The sequence below is a fragment of the Armigeres subalbatus genome, chromosome 3, assembly GCF_024139115.2.
Source record: "Armigeres subalbatus isolate Guangzhou_Male chromosome 3, GZ_Asu_2, whole genome shotgun sequence".
Classification (NCBI taxonomy): Eukaryota; Metazoa; Arthropoda; class Insecta; order Diptera; family Culicidae; genus Armigeres; species Armigeres subalbatus.
In genome coordinates this window covers 355,903,036-355,924,290 of record NC_085141.1, presented here as the reverse complement: position 1 = coordinate 355,924,290, position 21,255 = coordinate 355,903,036, and the positions used below count along the sequence as shown (strand labels likewise).

Genomic DNA, 21,255 nt, shown 5'->3' with positions numbered 1-21,255 from the left:
GTTGTATGGTGGACTTCTAGTGCGAAGGTTTTTCTACAACTCTGTCTAATGGTTCGTTGTTTGAATTCCACTAGTAACGGAGTTATAGCTATAGTTTCAGTAACTTAGACTAAATGATAACAAAATTCCAATCATTTAGTTTAAGTTACTGCAACTAGCGCTCTAACTCCGTTATTAGTTGAATTCTAATAACGAACCATTAGGCAAAGTTGTAGAAAAACCTTCGCACTAGAAGTCCACCATACAACATATTTTGAAATTCAGCTTCTGTAATGTGTTATTTACAAACTACTAAATGATCGAACGCAAATTACTGAATGATCGTTAACATCCTTGACTTGATCATAAAATAATAAATAGTCACGTCATCGCAGGTTTAGTGGCCGATAAACAATAATAAAACAATACATATTGATTTTCAAGAAAATGTATTGTTTCTACCAAATAATGAAGGTGAATCTATTTTTCAAGTATTCTCTCTTCGACCAACCCACAATTATCGATCAGCTTGATATATCGTCACAGTTATGAATCAAGTAGGTATATATTATGAATCAACGTAAATGATCTTTGAAATTATCAATAAAATTGTTTGAAATGAAAAAAAGTTATTAACAAACAATCAATTCCGAAGCGTAACTTGATAATCAGTTTTGCGATTGCTCTTTTTCTTACTTTTTTCCTTTTGTATAAGTAGGTTTTGCTTCTTCAGTAGACGACGTTTTTCCATTCGGGCAAATTTCGCATTTTCTTTCTTATCATTTTCCTTTTTGTTGTGCCACTCTAGCCATTTGCTACTTGTAGCCATACAGGACATTTGCTCCACCTTCTTCTTCGGGTTTTTTTTTTCAGCATCGTTGATTTTTGGCCAAATTAGCACATCAACAAACGGCTCGTCCTCGTTTGCTGTATTTGTAGCTTGGCCATTCAAAGGAAGTTGCACTGAATCACAGTCAGAAGGTACATTTTCTGTATTAGCTTCGTCTGTAGAACAAAAATAAGTTGCTAAAAGTTAAGTACCGTCCTTTTGTGATAATGGGCCCATTGTCACCATCGTGACAATGTGATAATGGACCCACTGTCACCAACGATGACAGTAGTGAAAATCATTATAGTTCTTACCGTTAATTACAATTGCATCTCCGGAAAACGACAGTACAGGTTCTGTCGACTCAGCTGAAGTGAAGTTACAGGTAATTAAAGTGTATTGCTTCAAACGTCTTGTGAACATAAGTCCTTCGGATTTATCTTTAATGGTTTTCCAGAAGTTGAGTAAAGCCAGTTCCTCATATGGAACGTACCAGAAATCCTTGTCACGATTTTCACCAAATACCTGGAGCTGAGTTTGATTTAGGCCCATTTCAACGTATTCAAGTTGTCGTACATAATCAATTACAGGTTCCTCAGTAACAGATGTATCAGTGCTGTTTTGTGAATCATCGGCGTTTGCTGGCAGAGTACTAAAGTCGATGGCATCAACATTCCACGGAAAAAGACCACAAAGTTGGAAAGCTTTTTCGAGACTCTCCTTAGAATTTGTAAAATTTTGTAGTGCAGTATGCAGTAGACTACCAAAATTAGCCTTGTTCACACGTGCTCTGCTGTTTCCCAACAAACGTTGCCGGAGCACCTTGCTCCAAATTTGCTTGCCAAATTTGGGTTTCTGCCAAAAAAGTTTCTGTCCAATGGCTGCAAAATTCGTGTCGCGTTCGGGTACAAAGGGATCAGACGCAAAACTCAACCAACTCGACGCTTACATGGCTCTTGTGCCCATCGACGAAAATCAGAACCGGGTATTCAGTTCCTCTATCCTTCAATCATGCATACAAGTCATTGAATATTTTAAAGTAAAAGGTTTTCGAAGTTTGCCATCCCTTTGGGTATGTTCTCAAACATTTCCTTGCTTATTCATTTTCCCGGAAAAAATATCATTGGAGGTGTCAAATCATCAGCTGCAGTACTTCCAAACAAAGCAGTATAACTCTCCTTTTCCGAATTATTGGTCACAAGAAATAGCCATATCGATGCCGTCCTCCAATAGTAATTTCTCTACCTTTGCAAACCAATTACGCAACTGAGGCTCAGTAACCTTTGCTGCAGCTTTCGGCAGGTTGTTGACCAGTTTTTTTTAATATCCGGATGTCGTGCCAAAAAACGACTGCTCCAGTTCTTGTCTGGAATGGAACGGTGTTTCCTTATTTTGTCCGCGTAATCTTTAACCGTATGCTTCACTTCCCAAACAGGAAATCCAGCCTTCGCCATGTAAATCACCCAGTTTCCTCCGGCAGCAAGGTGGGGTCGGGACCAGATAGCAGCTTCCTTTTCTCGTTTTTTGCTCGTCGGAAAAACGTCGTAAAGAGGATGTTGTATTTCTTCGATGTAGCTCTGATGTTGCTGGTCCTCCTGGCTTCGCAAATTGCATCGGAAAGAGTCTGCGCGTCGTATTGCTTCCGGATCTTGACGATACGTCCCATTGTTCTGGTATGCAACGAAAGAGTTAGTCCACTTTTTACTTCGGATTCCCAGTACGACAAAGCTACTTTGCTTGATTCATAATTGTAGATCTTGGCTATTTTTCCCACAAATATGGATCAAATCAAATTCACTTTAAAAATATCTTTTTGTTCAAACAATTGGTGTTAGTATACCTGTTTTTGGTTTATATTACCTGTAGTTGATGATATGTCCAGATATTTTCAATAAGTTTCACAAATTGAAGCAGAAAATAACTTCTGATAGAAGAGCAGCACCTTTATCCAAGCTAAGCGAAATCAACAAAACAGTAAGCGCATCACTGCGCTTAATAAGTTTGACGTTTTGTGCAGCATTAACTGCAGTAATCATGAATAAAATTGATTATTACTGATGTGTAGATAGTAGGGGAACTGCTCCTTGAATTCATACCAAGTACCCAAATCAATACCATTCGAAAACAAAGCATTGGAGCGCAAATGGTTTTATTTCTTATTTTTGTGATTTTTTTCAGCAGTGAGCACGCCGGATAACAACAAAACACGATACAAATTGAGCCTAAACTGCCTGTTTTGCAAAAATTATTGATATAGGAGCATGTTATTAATAATGCAACAGATACCCTACATCTACACCGGGAAAATAATTCGGTTTATGTTTTAACTAATTTCTCTTTAAAAAAATGTTTTTTTATCAATGTCGATTCATAACTGTGGGCTATCCATAACTGTGAAGTGACTGTACCATCATGTTTTATGCTTTCCCCAGAAACTAGAACTAATATGCTGAAAAATGCTGGCTGCAGATCGAAAAATCCGTCATGTCTACGCAGCGATATGACAATTTTTGTGAAACGGTACGGGATTGGCCATACAACCTGAACAAATGTAACTTCCGCAGAACACCCGGAACCTGTTACAAATTGGCCAGAGAGTCTTTCAGTTCTATCGTCAGCATATTAGTTTTAGTTCTAGTAAACGCCACATAAAATGACAAGCAGTGGAAAAAATACATCCTGCACATACCCTCGGAAAACCCGGAACATCTCCGGTGGCAAAAGACCAATCTCAGGTTTTGCGTGGACATAATATACTAGAAGAGTGTCCGCTTCTAATGGTCTAGGTTTTATCAAAATCGGATCAATCTATGCAAAGTTATGCTGATTTGAATTTCGACATAATTTTACCTATGTCAACTTTTTTGTCTAACCCCTGCAGGTTTGAAGTCAATATATTTCATTTTAATTAAAAAAAAATCGCCGAATTCGGTAAAATTTTAAAGAAATCTCAACAGCAGAACTGTTCGGTAAATAAATTTACTGATTTTCGGTGATTTTGGCAGTTGAACAATGCAAAAAATCTGTAAAATAATTACCGAACAGTTCTGCTGTTGAGATTTTGTAAAATTTACCGAATACGGTGAATTGAGTTAAGTGTGTACATCTAAACAAATAACACTGAATCAACAATTTGACGCCACAATACACGGTTCGAGGCCGCAGCTCTCCATCCTCGAATACGCCCCACGCTCGCCAAGTCGTTTTGCACCTGGTCTGCCCATCTCGCTCGCTGCGCTCCACGCTGTCTAGTACCTGCCGGATCAGAAGCGAACACCATCTTTGCAGGGTTGCTGTCCGGCATTCTTACAATATGTCCTGCCCATCGTACCCTTCCGGCTTTAGCACCTTCTGGATACTGGGTTCAACGTAGAGCTGGGCGAGCTCGTGGTTCATTCTTCGCCGCCACACACCGTCTTCTTGCACACCGCCAAAGATGGTCCTAAGGTTCTCCTCGAGCATTGTCCATGTTTCATGTCCGTAGAGGACAACCGGTCTTATTAGCGTCTTGTACATGACACATTTGGTGCGGTGGCGAATCTTTTTTGACCGCAGTTTCTTCTGGAGCCCGTAGTAGGCCCGACTTCCACAGATGATGCGCCTTCGTATTTCACGACTAACGTTGTTGTCAGCCGTTAGCAAGGATCCGAGGTAGACGAATTCCTCGACCACCTCGAAGGTATCCCCGTCTATCGTAACACTGCTTCCTAGGCGGGCCCTGTCGCGCTCGGCTCTGCCCACAAGCATGTACTTTGTCTTTGACGCATTCACCACCAGTCCAACTTTTGTTGCTTCACGTTTCAGGCGGGTGTACAGTTCTATCACCTTTACAAATGTTCGGCCGACAATGTCCATGTCATCCGCGAAACAAATAAATTGACTGGATCTGTTGAAAATCGTACCCCGGCTGTTACACCCGGCTCTCCGCATGACACCTTCTAGCGCAATGTTGAAAAACAGGCACGAAAGTCCATCACCTTGTCTTAGTCCCCAGCGCGATTCGAACGAACTGGAGCGTTCGCCCGAAATCTTCACACAGTTTTGCACACCATCCACCGTTGCTTTGATCAGTCTGGTAAGCTTCCCAGGGAAGCTGTTCTCGTCCATAATTTTCCATAGCTCTACGCGGTCTATACTGTCGTATGCCGCCTTGAAATCAACGAACAGATGGTGCGTTGGGACCTGCTATTCACGGCATTTTTGAAGGATTTGCCGTACAGTAAAGATCTGGTCCGTTGTCGAGCGGCCGTCAACGAAGCCGGCTTGATAACTTCCCACGAACTCGTTCACTAATGGTGACAGACGACGGAAGATGATCTGGGATATCACTTTCTGGTGGCATTAAGGATGGTGATCGCTCGAAAGTTCTCACACTCCAGCTTGTCGCCTTTCTTGTAGATGGGGCATATAACCCCTTCCTTCCACTCCTCCGGTAGCTGTTCGGTTTCCCAGATTCTGACTATCAGTTTGTGCAGGCAAGTGGCCAGCTTTTCCGGGCCCATCTTGATGAGCTCAGCTCCGATACCATCCTTACCAGCTGCTTTATTGGTCTTTAGCTGTTGAATGGCATCCTTAACTTCCCTCAAGGTGGGGCTGGTTGGCTTCCATCGTCCGCTGAACTGACGTAGTCATCTCCTCCGCTGCCTTGACTTTCACTGCCTGTACTCTCAGCGCCATTCAGATGTTCCTCGTAGTGCTGCTTCCACCTTTCGATCACCACACGTTCGTCCGTCAAGATGCTCCCATCCTTATCCCGGCACATTTCGGCTCGCGGCACGAAGCCTTTGCGGGATGCGTTGAGCTTCTGATAGAACTTGCGTGTATCTTGAGAACGGCACAGCTGTTCCATCTCCTCGCACTCCGCTTCTTCCAGGCGGCGTTTCTTCTCCTGAAAAAGGCGGGTCTGCTGTCTCCGCTTCCGTCTATAACGTTCCACGTTCTGCCGGGTACCTTGCTGCAGCGCAACCGCCCGCGCTGCGTCCTTCTCCTCCAGAATCTGTCTGCACTCTTCGTCGAACCAATCGTTCCGTCGACTTCGACCCATATACCCGACGTTGTTCTCCGCTGCGTCGTTAATGGCTGCTTTAACTGTACTCCAGCAGTCCTCAAGAGGGGACCCATCGAGCTCACCCTCTTCCGGCAACGCTGCCTCGAGATGCTGCGCGTATGCAGTGGCGACATCAGCTTGCTTCAGTCGCTCTAGGTCGTACCGCGGCGGTCGTCGGTACCGAACATTGTTGATGACGGATAGTTTTGGGCGCAGTTTAACCATCACCAGATAGTGGTCAGAGTCGATGTTAGCGCCACGATATGTCCTGACGTCGATAATGTCGGAGAAGTGCCGTCCATCAATCAGAACGTGGTCGATTTGTGATTCTGTCTGCAGTGGTGATCTCCAGGTGTACCGATACGGGAGGCTGTGTTGGAAGTAGGTGCTACGAATGGCCATATTCTTGGAGGCGGCGAAATCAATTAGTCGTAGGCCGTTTTCGTTCGTCAGCCGGTGAGCGCTGAACTTTCCAATAGTCGGTCTAAACTCCTCCTCTTGGCCAACCTGAGCGTTCAAATCTCCTATGATGATTTTGACGTCGTGTCTTGGGCAGCTGTCGTACTCACGTTCCAGCTGCGCGTAGAATGCGTCCTTATCATCATCAGTGCTTCCGGAGTGTGGGCTATGGACGTTGATTATGCTGAAGTTGAAGAACCGGCCTTTGATCCTCAACCTGCACATTCTTTCATTGATCGGCCACCACCCGATCACGCGCCTTTGCATATCGCCCATCACTATGAAAGCTGTTCCCAGCTCGTGTGTGTTGCCGCAGCTCTGGTAGATGGTATGATTACCTCTAAACGTTCGCACCATTGATCCCTTCCAACAAACCTCCTGCAGCGCTACGATGCCGAATCCACGATCCTTGAGCACATCGGCGAGTATGCGTGTGCTCCCGATGAAGTTGAGAGATTTACAGTTCCACGAACCGAGTTTCCAATCGCTAGTCCCTTTTCGTCGCAGTGGTCTTCGCCGATGGTTCCGGTCCGTACTCTCTTGTTGATTGTTCGTTGCTTATGATTTTTTAAAGGCTGGCTTGCAGGGCCTGACACCAAACCCCCTAAATTTCCGGAGGACCATTCCTCCTTATTTCCGGTGGACCATGGTGCACAGTTTCACTTAGAGTCCCTCGCTGGCACTCGGACGATGATCAGCCGCCCCTAACATGGAGAACAGACGCTGTTGTGAGCCGATCCTGACATGGAGAACAGACGCTCAATAAGATTTGCACCTCCGGAGAGAAGCAAACCCCCCCTTCCCTGTCAGCATACGACCATAGTTCCCACCGGGGTTGGTTACCCGATCTTCCCTAAGGTTGCTCGTATCCCGGCCAGCACCGCGAGGAGGTAGGGATAGGAGTTGGTGGGTAAGAGGCTAAGGACCGCGAGATGGGGTCTATTTTATTCCTTCAGGTACGCGAAGTACCAATGGTACGCTTTACCCAGCATTTGCCGTGCCGAAAAATAAAATTAAAAAATTAAATGAAACCTCCAAATTTTGTCTACTATTCGACTATTTGTTCTGTCCGATGGTCGTTTGTTATTGCGGAATTAAACAGAATTTACAAGCGACGAACCCGTAGGTCCCATTTAGTGACAAAATAATTTCCAAATATGTTCACTCAATCGGTAAACGGCAGTCACCCTTCAATTTCTGTAATCGTGAATTACCATTGCAGCTCATGTTCATATTGCATCTCTATGATTTCTTCTCAGGTTTTATTAGCCAGTGAATCTTCATCCCGTGACTACCCTTGTGGCTGTCAGTGCGGAATTTCCAATGTAGGCTACGAGATAAACTGTGGTGGAGGTATACAAGAGTCAGTCCCGTGGATTATTCGAATTTGCAATTTCATAATGAATTCCATTAAGTGCGGAGTTGCAATACCTTCTTTTTTGAAAGTAAATCAAAATTCGTGCACCTGAATCATTCAGTTTGCTAAAAAAAAAAATCAACTTCAAATCCTCTTCATTTCGCTATCCAATCATACCACCCTTCCCCATTCTATCCCCACCTTTGCAACCACCCCACCCGTTAAAATCTATCACTTCCTTCTTCTACTTTTTGCTTCCAAATGCGCTGTCTTCATAATTTTCCACTTCACCTTCACGTTCTGTCTCTCTGTTGGTCTGTCCGTATGTCTCGATCACCTTCCTCTTCTTCCGTGCACTCCCTCTCCCACCGTCATCAATCGCCGCTAGCGCAAATACAAACAATTCGCGTCTTATTTTTTCGTGTCTTCGCTGCTTACTTTGTTTAGTTTCCTCGTCCGCGCCGCACCCGCCAACCAACCATCATTCTCGTCGACGACGCGACGCTCGCGCTCCTCGCTCGGCGTTCTCTCTTATTATACACAACATTCTAATTAATTGACCTTGGTGCTGCTTTTGCTTTTGCCTTCTCCTTAGTGCGCTCGGTTCGCGTCATGTGCAGCCAACAGCCAACAGCCAGCGAGGTGCGGGGCTTTGGACGGGATCTCATACGGCATGCCATCACCATGATGATGATAGACACGCAGACAATGTTGTTTTTGTTGTTAGACTGACTGTGCCTTAGCTTCCCTGTGCCCTCGCGATTTAGCCGCCTTTCGATTTCGGATGGATTGGGTACAAGCTGCGCCTGTGCGTCTCGTGATTTGTCCCGTTCTGCGGATTCGAGAATCTGCTAGCTGTTGCCTTTGTTTCTAGTTTCTGTTGGTTGCGCTTGCGGTATCCTCATAAACGATGTAATTCTGAATTCGACAATCCCATCCCTTCCGTCTTCTCGGTACACTTGCTCTTTCACACAATAGAGGAAACTGGGATAATATGCACCCCGGTGCAAAACAACCCTTTGACGTTATCGAGAACATTTTCAGCAGTTTTTCAAGAGTATTTACTACAGCACAAGTATAGTTCGGATCTCGATCTACCAATTCAGCAGTAAATATTCTTAAAAATATTCCGAAGGTGTTATGCATTTTGTTATTACTGCCCTGAACAAAAAGAAAGATTTATTAGATCAAAGGTTACTATTTAATTTTTTTTTTTTGCTATTTGCCAATGACGGACGGACGAAGTGCAGGAGTAGGAAAGAACAGTTCCCCTTAGTCCCCAGAAAACTAGGTACATTTCACATCAATCTTCTATTAAACAAAAACAAAATTTTCATAAATGTCCAACGCATATAAAATATGTTTTTAAAAAGGAGTAATTTAAAATATGTTTTAGAAAACGCCCGAATCAATTGCATGTGAACGCATGGTTGTTTGTTTATCTTAGTGGATTGAACGAAAATCTTACGGGTGAGGAGAAAGAATCGCAAATCGCTAAATTTAAGTGAAAATGGTATTTTACTCAGTCTTTACACTATAGCTTAATGGATAACTCATATTAATTTGAATTTAATGGTAATATTTGTTCAGAAATGTCCTAAAAATATTATTTGAATGTGTTTATGAGTTAGGCCATTACTTCAGCGATTGCGACAATTAAATCCCTAACCACCTATTGGACAACTTAGAGAAGTGCAGTAATTATCCCATAGTTGATTGAGCAAATTGTGATTTCTGGTCAGTGTTTAATGTTCATGCACCAATTTTGCATACGGAGCAACAAATCACAGAACCAGATCGTACATATGTACCTCATCAAAAGCTCGTAGCGAACGTCTTTCGGTTATTATTGCTTCTCCTCACCGCCCATTTGACCGCCCGTTCTGGACTCATGATCTTCGGACTCATATACGGAAATCCGTGTATTGATCACTCTTGTTTACCCTCTGTCTCTTATTATTCTTCGTCTGAAAAAAAAGCCAGCAGCATGTTGGCCCCAACGAGAGAAGGTAGGTGCTTTCAAGAATGAGTATAACTTTTTTCCCGCGAGAACTTACCAAAATTGTTTACCATTCTACTCTGTGCCGTTGATTTTGTTTTTATTGTCTTGATATCTCTTCCCGGCATGAGAAGGTGAATCAGACAAAACTGCGTAGTTGGATAAAGACACGGTGTAGTTGCGCGTTTCGCACGTACCACTTTCTGGTGGTAGAACTCGTTAATCAGCAGACGCTTTCGTTCACGTTGTCTGGATTGCGGAAGCTTCAGTCGTATCTGTGGGAAATGGGATCTGTTGGATGTAAACAACTTGAATGAATCACTCGTATTTGGTGGGGCTGTAGCTCATTTATGCGATATCTAAACATAACATAAGCGACAATTTATATCAACTACATAGAGTAAAATATTTAGCTATAAGTTGGGTGTTGAATTTAAAATATTTATTGCGATAAAATTAAGATGCACTAGACCTATATCCTATATGTGTTCTTTTCATACACGAAACAATAATGGTGCGATAAATTGATTTTTTCCGTCAAAAATAATGTACTTTTATCAGTGGCGCCGGGAGTGGGTAAGATTAGAGAGCAGTGCGCCGCGACCGCTGAAGACTTGTAGTTAAACCGCGCGCCGATGAAATTCTTACCGTATATGCATACTTTTTTTTCATTCTTTTAGAAATCTTATTTTATCACTGATGACAGACATCTTGATGTAATGTGCAATCAGATGTATTGGTCAGATTGGAATTTCTTGTTTTATGTTGGTCGCAGCGAGGGTAACTCCATAAAACCTCGCTGCAATCACCAACGGCCAGAGTGTGCCGAAATGAGTAGAGGAGAATGGTCCAAAATGCACCCCTTGAGCCTTTTCGATGTTTTCGCCCATATAAACAAAAATACCCAACCATTTCAACGTATAGGTGCAAAATTAACAAAGCTAGCTACATTCCACAATAATTTCCTATTCAAAACAATAACGTTTTCATGACTTTCTAACGCATTTAAAAAATGTTTTTAAAATAGGCCTGGGGCAAAACGCCCGAATGGTGGTCTAAAATGACTCAATTGCGTGTAAAATGATGGTGAACGCATGGTTGTTCGTTTTTTCTTAATGGATTGAACTACAATCTTACGGATGTGGTGGAAAAAAAGCAAATCGTTAAATTTGAGTGAATATGAAGGGATTTTGCTCAATTTTTCCAATGGTGTTCAATGATGGATAGCTAATTATGAATTGTAATGGTAATATTCGTTCATAAATGTACTACAACAGATTATATGATTGATTTTATGAGTGAGGCCATTTTGCCCCAGGGGTGCATTTTGGACAGTTCTCCCCTACTCGGTCCGAGAGCTCAACCAGGGTCCATCCAAGCCGCCAACCGGGCTCCGTCCGAGCCTCCAAATGGACTCCATCCGTGCCCTCCAACTGGGTAGGGATGTCCGATTATTGATTGATTAATTGATTAACAAGCTCAATAATCGAGTGATTTTTAATCAATTGACTTCTTTTCAAAAATCGAGATAATCTATTAGTTTGCTTCGATCAACACAACAATTATTGCAATAATTTAACAATTTAGTCGCTTCTTACAAAAAGTAACTACTTACTTACTTATGGGGCATGTACACCCCCTTATGGTATCTATAACTCTTGATATAGGTTATTTATAAAAACCAACTTAATCGTATATAATGCACAGATTGGCTATATACGTACCAAAGTGGAGGCGATGTAGGTACATACTAGTTTTATTTTACGATTCTTCCCGACATCATAACAGTATAATGATTAAACATTAAAATGTAAAAAATAAAAAAGTTTTACCAGCACCAAGTCTCGAACATATGATCTTTGGAATTGCAGACGGATACTTCACCACTGCAGCATACTGCGCGTCTCAAAGTAAGTAGGATTCTTGTCCAACATAAAGTACACAGTTTATACCTTTTCAACTGCTTGAAACTTCTACAAGCCATTTGGACTGAAGTGGATTCGATTGTTTTACGATTCACATAGACATTCATTCGCACAGGATAAGTCATTACGAGTTTTTATTCACACAATTACGATTGATTTTCGCTACGGTAAAAATTGAATCTATGACAAAAGGTCGAAAGGGCAAAAGGTCGAAAGACAAAAAGTCGAAAAGACAAAAGGCCGAAAGGACAAAAGATCGAAAAGACAAAACGTCGAAAGGGAGAGAAGGTCGAAAGTATGAAAGGTCGAAAGGAACAGAAGGTCGAAAGAATCAAAAGGTCGAAAAGGACAAAAGATCGATCAAGAACAAGTTGATAACAAGTTGGGTGTATTCCAAAATAATTTATGAAATAGTGCACTTTGCAGCCACGCAAGCGCACGCATTGAAAATACACCGGCGTACGGTGTATTATACGATGTATACATACGGCGGTATATTTGATGTGCGGCGTGCACCGTTTTGAGAGAACGAAGTGACATTTAGAAAGCTCAACATCCATCTATTAGTAGTACTCACTGAATGAATCTTATTTAATTGCTAAAAATGGTGAAAATTGCTAACTGTGTATCTCTGGTGCTAAATTAATTCTCTCCGTTTCAGTTCCTTGTCCATTTCGACCTTTTGTCTCTAACCCGTAAAAGTTATCGTATACGATGCATTCAATACAACATTTGTCGACAATAATCTGACAAAGTTTGATATGCAATGCGAATTAGATTTTTGACGGACGCAAATGCGAATTCATTTGCTGTTTGTTATACGATATGTGGTTTACTGGGTCCGGTGGAGCAAAGGGCTGACTTGAAAGATCTCCATTCTGAGCAATGTCCAGCTATCGCTTTAACCTGTTCCCAGGTTAGAGGTTTCGGTCGACTTCTTTTATTTCTTTTTTGAGGCTTCGCGCTTCGCCGCCATGAGCCTGCCTCTGCTGCGGTGTCCCGCTGGATTCCAGTTTAATGCTTTTTAATAGATTTAATTTCCGCCCCTACGTAGAGTGTGGACGACCCAGCCCCACTTCCGATCCCAAATTTCCGCTGCTATTGGCCTGTGGTGACAACGACGATGGAGCTCGTTGTTTGAGATCCACTTGTGAGGCCACCAGCCCCGAATTATATACCGCAGACATCTGTTGATGAACACCTGCACCCGTTGAGTGTTCTCCAATGACACACCCCGAGCAGCACCAGTCAGGCAAAAATAGTTGCAGCAACTTGATTCTGACCAAATCTGGTTACATATGAGTCGCAAAGATAGCCCTTGCTTTCTTGATCCGTGCGCCTATGTCGATCTTGGTACCGCCGTCTGACGCCATCTGGCTACCAAGATATCGGAAGCTTTCAACATTCTCCACTGGTTGCCCGGCTACTGTGAAACTGGAAGGGGTCACCGTGTTTACATCCAACGATTTGGTTTTGTTGACGTTGATGCCTAAACCTGCCGAAGAGAAGCGCTCCGCAAAGCCGTTGAGCTTACTTTGCATACCAGAACGCCGTTAGGGGAAGAGTACAACCTCATCAGCCAATTCGAAGTCGTTTAGGTGCTCCATGGTTATAGGCTGCCATAACAGCCCGCGGTTTGCTTCACGGTCAATCGCATCTACCAGAATCTCGTCGATTACGATGAGGAACAGTAACGGTGATAGAATACATCCTTGCCTCACACCAGCTACGACCGGGATAGGGTCGGACAAGACCCCATTGTGCAGCACTCTACACGAGAAGGCCTCGTACTGTGCCTCGATGAGGCCGATGATTTTCTCAGGAACTCCCTTGCGTCTCAGGGCGCCCACATATTCTCATGATTGACACGGTCGAAAGCTTTTTCGTAGTCAATGAATAACAAGTAAAGGGACTCTTGGAATTCGTTGACCTGCTCCAGAATGATGCGGAGCGTGACAATATGGTCCACACAGGATCTTCCGGCACGGAGTCCGGCTTGCTGCCGCCGGAGAGTCGCATCGATCTTCTCCTGAATCCGGACTAGGATAATTTTGCACAGAACTTTGAGAACGGTACACACAGTGTTGTGCTTAATCATTATCAGACGATCATGATTGCAATTTGTGAAAACTTTTCACGTGAAAACAGTAGGCGAGTTGTTGCCGGCGACAACTTCTCAAATTTTGTACTCAAACGATAATAAACACAGAATTTTCATTGAATCTTTAATCTTCACTAGTATCAGCTAATTGTCAACAGTCCCGTTATATCTTCTATTTGGCGTTATTGTTTCATGGTAGTAAAGAAAAAGAGATCAAAATGTAACGGGAAATGCCTCAAATCAAGAAACGATTTTTAAGCGATTCTTAATCGCTGGCGAGTTTTTATCACTTGATAATTTAAAAGTAAAATCGCGGGTGAGTTTGATCATTCTCGATTTTTCGGAAATTTGATTTTTCCCATCCCTGGTCAGTACATACAGTCAGGTCACCCTTTTTGGGCACCTTCACTAAGATACCTTGCATCCAGTCGACCGGGAAAGTTGCGGTGTCCCAGATATTACGTAAATCGCAGACGTATTTCGCAGATGAGGAGGTGATGATCTGACGCGATATCGGCACTACGTTTATTCCGTACATCAAGAAGGCTCCGTTTCAATTTTCGGCTGATGCAGATGTGGTCCATTTGATTTTCTGTAAAAAAAAAGTCACGGGAGACCCACGTGACTTTGTGAACCGGTCGATGAGGGAAGAGCGATCCCTCGATCACCATGCCATTATTACCACAGAATTCTGCGAACAACTCTCCGTTTTCGCTCATTTCTCCGATACCATGACGTCCCATAATGCGCTCATGGTTCGAGTTGTCGGATCCGATCTTCGCATTGAAGTCTTGATATCACCCTTCTATCAACGACGGCATTGAGTTGACTGTAGAAGTTCTCTTTGTCTTGCAGATCGACAGCATCGGTTGGCGCATAATATTGAATTATAGTAAGGTTTCGGACCCGTGTTCTAAATCTGGCAACGATTGTTGTTTCTCTTATTGGTTCCCACTTTATAAGCGCAGAGTGTGCCTGAGCGCTTAGTATGAAGGCAAATCCACGATGCCGGGGAGCGTGCTCACCTCGTAAACCAGAGTATAGCAGAACTCGTTCCGATGGTGTTCTGTGTTCTCCAAAGTTTGGCCAACGGACTTCACTCAGTCCCAGGATCTCAAGCTTCATGCGGCGTGCCTCATTGGCAAGTTGTGCCAATTTACCCTGCTGGGCTAGGGTTAAAACGTTCCATGTTCCTATTCGTGTCCGTTGTTTCGCGCTAAGAGTCGTTGCCGTAAAATCATTGCGTATTCTTTCATTATCGGATTCTCGATCAAATTGATGTTTCGGGAACAGTAGGTTGTTGGCCCAAGGTTGGCTATTTAACGGGATGGGGCTGCCATTTTAGGTATAGCTTCCGGGGAATAGCATTTCATATTCTGCCGCTGGATGCCAGAACAGACGCTGTTGGAACCGCACCGCCTTGGTGAACAGACGCTTGATCATTCGGGTCAAATTTGTTCAAAGTCCCACCTAACACCAGGGCTAGGCTAGTGCGCTTTGAGCGGCACACGGTCGCTTTGATAGGGCCTGCTTGGGGACACATGCAGCTTTTTATAGAAGATCAACAAAGCCCACTGTCGAACCCCACCACATCCTAGGCAGACCCCACAGGACGCACCCTCTCACTCTAGCTGATGTCAGAAGGACAACAGAGACCAGGCTACACTACCAGCTAAGTACGAAACCCTTAGCTGTCATCGGAAGACTGGTGGAAGCTTGAGTATTGGATCGACAGGCTCGGTACAACACTGTAGTGGAAATAAATAGGATATGAAGGTACTACAACCCCCAAGTTAGTTAGAGACTGAGTGTCAGGAGAGTGATGCACAAGTGGTGCAAGCGAATGGGAGATGGGGGTATTACACGTAACACCCACACAGGGTGAAGGAGCGAATGTATGGGCGAGCACACAAGTAAGCCTTGCATAGTACGTATGGTCAAAGTGACTGCTTATGCAGTAGTGTGATCCGGCTGCTAGAGACGGAATGAGTGAAGTCTCACTTAAGAGACAATGTATTTCACACGTTAAAGCTGCTTTTTGAACGGCTGCTCGACAAGTTTTTATAATTGACTAACTTTGAATCTTGACGAAGTTGTGACCAACGGATGTTTAGGTGTAATCTGAATTATTTCTTTTTTATTGAGGCATTAATTGACTACAACGATCGCCTCGATGATGATGATGGATTTTATATTGTTGACGTAATTTTAAATAGAATCTTCTTTGTGTATTCTACAAAAATTTGAGCCTCGTGCGCGCAATACAGATATAAGTTGTTTATAATTTATTCCAATCATTGACATTCTTGAGCTGTTTGCGTTATGGATGAAAGTGAATTTTGAATGACTAGTAATGAGTGGAAATAGATGATTGGCCTTGGCTACCTGGTAGATTGTCTTTGTACGCGATAGAAGACGAACTTTTGATATCGACGGAGAGGTATCACAAGTTTAGGCGTTTTGTTGTCGAAAATCAAAATAAATGCTGAAAGATACTTCCGAGATGTAGAACGCGGTTTTGTTGATAAGACGTAAAGCGGTTCCTGGCGAAGCTTTTGAAATCTGTGCGAGAGGTATCACAAGTTTTGCATTTCTGTAGACCTCGAGGTATCACTACCGGTGTTTGCTAAGTGATGAATCAAAACTGCAGTTCATTTTTTTTAAATTTAGTTTTTTGCTGTATAGCGATGGACAGTATTAAAATTTATATCTGTAAAATAATCGGATCGTTTTTTTTGTTATTTGCCAAATCGATCTTAATTAATTATCTAAAGATAACTCGTCTAGCTCAAACCTTTGTAGGGGTATGTGGCGGGACCATCATGATCATCATCATCATCATCATCACTAGACCTGGCAGGAGTGTCGGTGGGTTGCTGCTTCTGCGGCACCTCAGAAATAGCAGACATGAAAGGGTCTGCGTCGTAGCTGAGGTAGGAGCGGCATAGGAGCAACCAACCAGGGATCGCCTCCGGCTTGGTAGACAAGCGGTGCCACCCTGTTGCAGGACGGGGTGAATACCATACTGAATGAGGACTGTTCATGTTTTGAGATGGCAGCATGGGATACCTCCTGCAGGGTACCTGCAAGATTCTTGCCATAATTCGAGCGGCATAGTCAGGTGAGCGTTGGGGCACATGTGGTGCATGGGTACCAGTACCAGGATAGTTGAGGCGCATACGTGCACTTGTGTACGTCATATAGGGGGCGCAAAGCCCAATAGTCACCCCGAAGTATTGCTTAATTACGGGCATGGGGAATGACTGGAGAGGCAAGATTTGGTATTAAGACACTTGGCCTCCAGTATCAAGTGTCTGGTTGCAGATTTCCGTTAGCTGCGGCAAAAAAAAACTATGCCCAGGGTGTCAAGAAATCTTTCAACCCGAAAACATCCTAGACCAGACCGCACACTGGTTCAGACGCCCCCAAAACGTGCGTTTTTTAGTTTTCGACCTGAAAACTACATTTTAGAGTCATGATGTCTTCAGAAGAGTTGAAGGATATTTCTTGGGCTTTCTTTTGATAAGAAAATATCAATGATCTATCCACCTTGAAGGGCGGTATGAAATAAAAAAATTACGCAGATGTACAAAAGCAGTGTTATGAAACTCATATGTGGATATGTACGTTATATGGAAGATATTGATTTGGAAAATGTATTGGAGGTAACCACTTTCCCTTCGATGGGACTCGAACCCATGACCCTACAGGAATTAGAGCACGTTTTGTATGAATGACCCCCAAAAATCATATTTTGAGCATAACTTTTTTGGAAATGATTTTAGCACTATGATTTATTCTAGAAAGTTGTGCATAATGACAAAAAACATGTTTGTCTAGAAGACTACTTTGATCTATCTTGAAACCTGTCAAAGTTATTGAGGAATTCTAGAAAAAAAATAGTCAATTTTCACATCAACACACCATGAAAAGCGGCAAGAGGCGGCAAGCCAAACAGTCACCATCTGAAAGATTCGGTTTTAAGCTACCAAATGCACAATGTTTTGTTTTGTTCCGTCGTGTTCCACTATTGTTTTGAATCAACTTAAAATAGTCCTTAATGTACGTTTTTCAGTACAACTGTTACGTAAACAATTAAAAAGTGGCTAACATGATTGGTTATTTATTACATAGTAACAATCTCCATCAAGACGAAACAGCCACATTTAAGACGAATGGATGTCATTTGTCGAGATTGTAACCATGCAATAAATAACTAATCATGTTAGCCACTTTTTAATTGTTTACGTAACAGTTGTACTGAAAAACGTACATTAAGGACTATTTTAAGTTGATTCAAAACAATAGTGGAACACGACGGAACAAAACAAAACATTGTACATTCGGTAGCTTAAAACCGAATCTTTCAGATGGTGGCTGTTTGTGTGTTGATGTGAAAACTGACTTTTTTTCTAAAAATTCCTTAATAACTTTAACAGGTTTCAATAAAGATCAAAGTAGTCTTCTAGACAAACATGTTTTTTGTCATTATGCACAACTTTCTAGAATAAACCATAGTGCTAAAATCATTTCCAAAAAAGTTATGCTCAAAATATGATTTTTGGGGGTCATTCATACAAAACGTGCTCTAATTCCTTACAAAACCGTTTGTCCAATATTGTGTCTTCAGAAAAGATGTTCCAATTCACATACTTTATAACATTGCAGAGAATAACCACTGCTTTTGTACATCTGCGTAATTTTTTAACTTCATTCCGCCCTTCAAGGTGGATAGATCATTGATATTTTCTTATCAAAAGAAAGCCCAAGAAATATCCTTCAACTCTTCTGAAGACATCATGACTCTAAAATATAGTTTTCAGGTCTAAAACTAAAAAACGCACGTTTTGGGGGCTTCTGAACCAGTGTGGACCGCCATCCCTCGATTGACAATCCTGCACCTTCACTCGCAAAGCTACTGGAGACCCCATGCGGACCCCATACAGTTCTCTAATCTATGAAGCAATTTTCCGGTCTATAAATTTCATACAAGCATACTTTGGCTCTTCATGCATCAGTCCATGAGGTCTCAGGACAATATTTCTTGGTAGAATTTGATTTATGATGAAAACGCGAACAGTTCATCTTCCAGCCCAACCAGCTGGGATGTGGGTAAGATCGACACCACATGAGGGTAAAACCGACACATCAAGTCGTGACAAGCTACATGTTTACAGGGGTGAAAATGGATCACGAAAGAACAACACTAGAGAACGGATTGAATATATCTAAGAGCAAAATAAGCCTAAAAATACGGTTCTTCTTTGAGCGCTATTGTTATCCGACCTGCAGGTTTTCCTTGATGACTCAATATTACCCCCTAGACCTATTGTCACGCCCAATGATGATATGGTATGTAATCAGTCTATGATTAAGTTATATTCCCCGGCGCCTCGTTTTCCAATACTTGAATTATATTATGCGAATGATGAGTCTAATAAAACAGAGGTATTTCGTGATTCGATGACAGGTGTCGAATTTACCCCAACTGATAACATAATAATGATGAGATACATGTGGATGTTTATAATTGGAAAAGTTAACTATTTTTCCATAACATACACAAAATGATGTTCAATTATGGATCAGAGATGGAATACATACTGAAAATTTACAAATTATTGTCAAAAAATCTTCTACACCGATGCCAAATTTTTACATAACTCATCTCCTCAATGGTGATCAATACTAATTGTCTGATTATTATGACTCTTACACGTCTCCGCCAGTAACAAAATGATTAGAAATACAAGAAATCAAACGTTTATTTGAAGTGTGTCGAAATTCTGTCCGATAATCACTTGAAATCAGATATTTGAAGTGGTGTTGGTTTTACCCGCAGCACAGTGTTTTCTAACCCAGGAATTCGTGATCGAAAATGTTTTGACCATGAAAAGTTAATTTTAGAGTCTCAGTGACTTCGGAGAAAAGTTTCAGTATGTTAAGCTCCATATCTAAAAAAAAATTTTTTTTTGACCAATCCCCCTAAAAGTGAGATGGAAATTCTCTTTCCTTCAATTATGAAGATACATCATTGGTCTCTTAGAGAAAGTTGTAGAAAAAGTTTCTACGAAAAATTTTGCTATATAAACTTTATTTCTATCTGCTATAGAAGTCGAGATATGGGTCGTTATTTATGAACGACCACCAAAAATCAGGTTTTTCACGATACTTTCGTCAATATATTTTTTAGATTTTTCAAATGTTCTACAAAGATGTCCGTCACGATGAAAAACATGAACCTTTCGAAGACAGTTTCATTTTATTTTCAATATTGACGAAGTTATTGATGATTTTCGGTTCAAAAATGAGCATTTTGACATTAACTGCATACATTTAGGGGCAAAATGGGGCAGAATTTTATTTAGGTAATGGAAAGTATAACTCATGCACTAATGGTTGCATTGCAACATATATGTGACATAGCTTGACATAAGTGCCGTATGAACATCTTTTTCTTCTTCTTCTTGTTAGTTATAAAACTGAATTGGTCTGTATACCCCATAACTAAGAAACGGCTGGGTTCAAATTTCATCATCATAATTTCCGACGGGTTTACATAATATTTTCTTATGTAAAAGTCACGACTTAAACTGAAAAAATATGAAAAATTCAAATTAGAATTCGTATGGGTATTTTATATAGGCAGATCACAACACGCATTCTCACCTTCTGTGCAAGACAATGTCTGCTGGGTCATCTTAATAGTTCATGATAATAAAACTTACGCCAGGCCAGACCTATGTCTTGTCTTATTGTCCAAATTTTGAAAATGATTATCGAATCGATGGATATTTTACAGATAAATTCTAATCGGGATATTGGTATTTCTAGAAAATTCTAAATGAAAAGAAATAAACTAAAATTGTTGGAACACTTTTCTGTTGCAATATTGTGATGTTTTAGACGTAGCAAACCGGCTTTTTTATTATTTCGAAAAGTAAATAGGTAAAACAAGTACCTTCGAATTGTTTACATAAACTTATTTTTAAACTTATGAGTTTGAGGCGTCACTAATCATAGTTTCCATTCAATAAAGAATACTGATTTACCCGATACTGCAGTTCCTCTCATTAACATTCCTGGCTGTATGGTGATTTCTAAAATGATACAATTGTCCCAAATACACTGGGGTCGCTTTTTACGTGGTCGCTGTAGACGTGACTTTTTGATGATTTTTTTTAATTACGCGTTGTTTCTTCCCGTGGAATTTGAAATTCATGTCCGTTCTGTAAAACATCCATCAACTATCATTTAGAAAATTTTGTATTTGGATAAATCATAGGTCTGGCGTAAGTGTAAAGATGACCCTGCAGACGTTGTCCTGCACAGTAGGCGAGAATGCGTGTTGTGATCTACCTTTTAAAAATTTCCATACAAATTTTAATTTCAATTTTCATATTTTTTCCATTTTCAGTCGAAATTTTTACATGAAAAAATATTCTGTAAATTCGTCGGAGATGTTGATAAACAAATTTGCTGAAGGAATAAAGAAAATCTATCCAGCCGTTTCTTTGTTATGCACAATACATACCAATTCATTTTTATATGTAACAAGG

General features: G+C 41.5%; 1 pseudogene; it reads right to left on the bottom strand.

Annotated features, from left to right (window-relative positions):
• Window positions 1–1,587: 1,587 nt before the first annotated feature.
• Window positions 1,588–20,396, bottom strand: LOC134222833 (uncharacterized; annotated as a pseudogene).
• Between the last annotated feature and the right edge of the window lie 859 nt (window positions 20,397–21,255).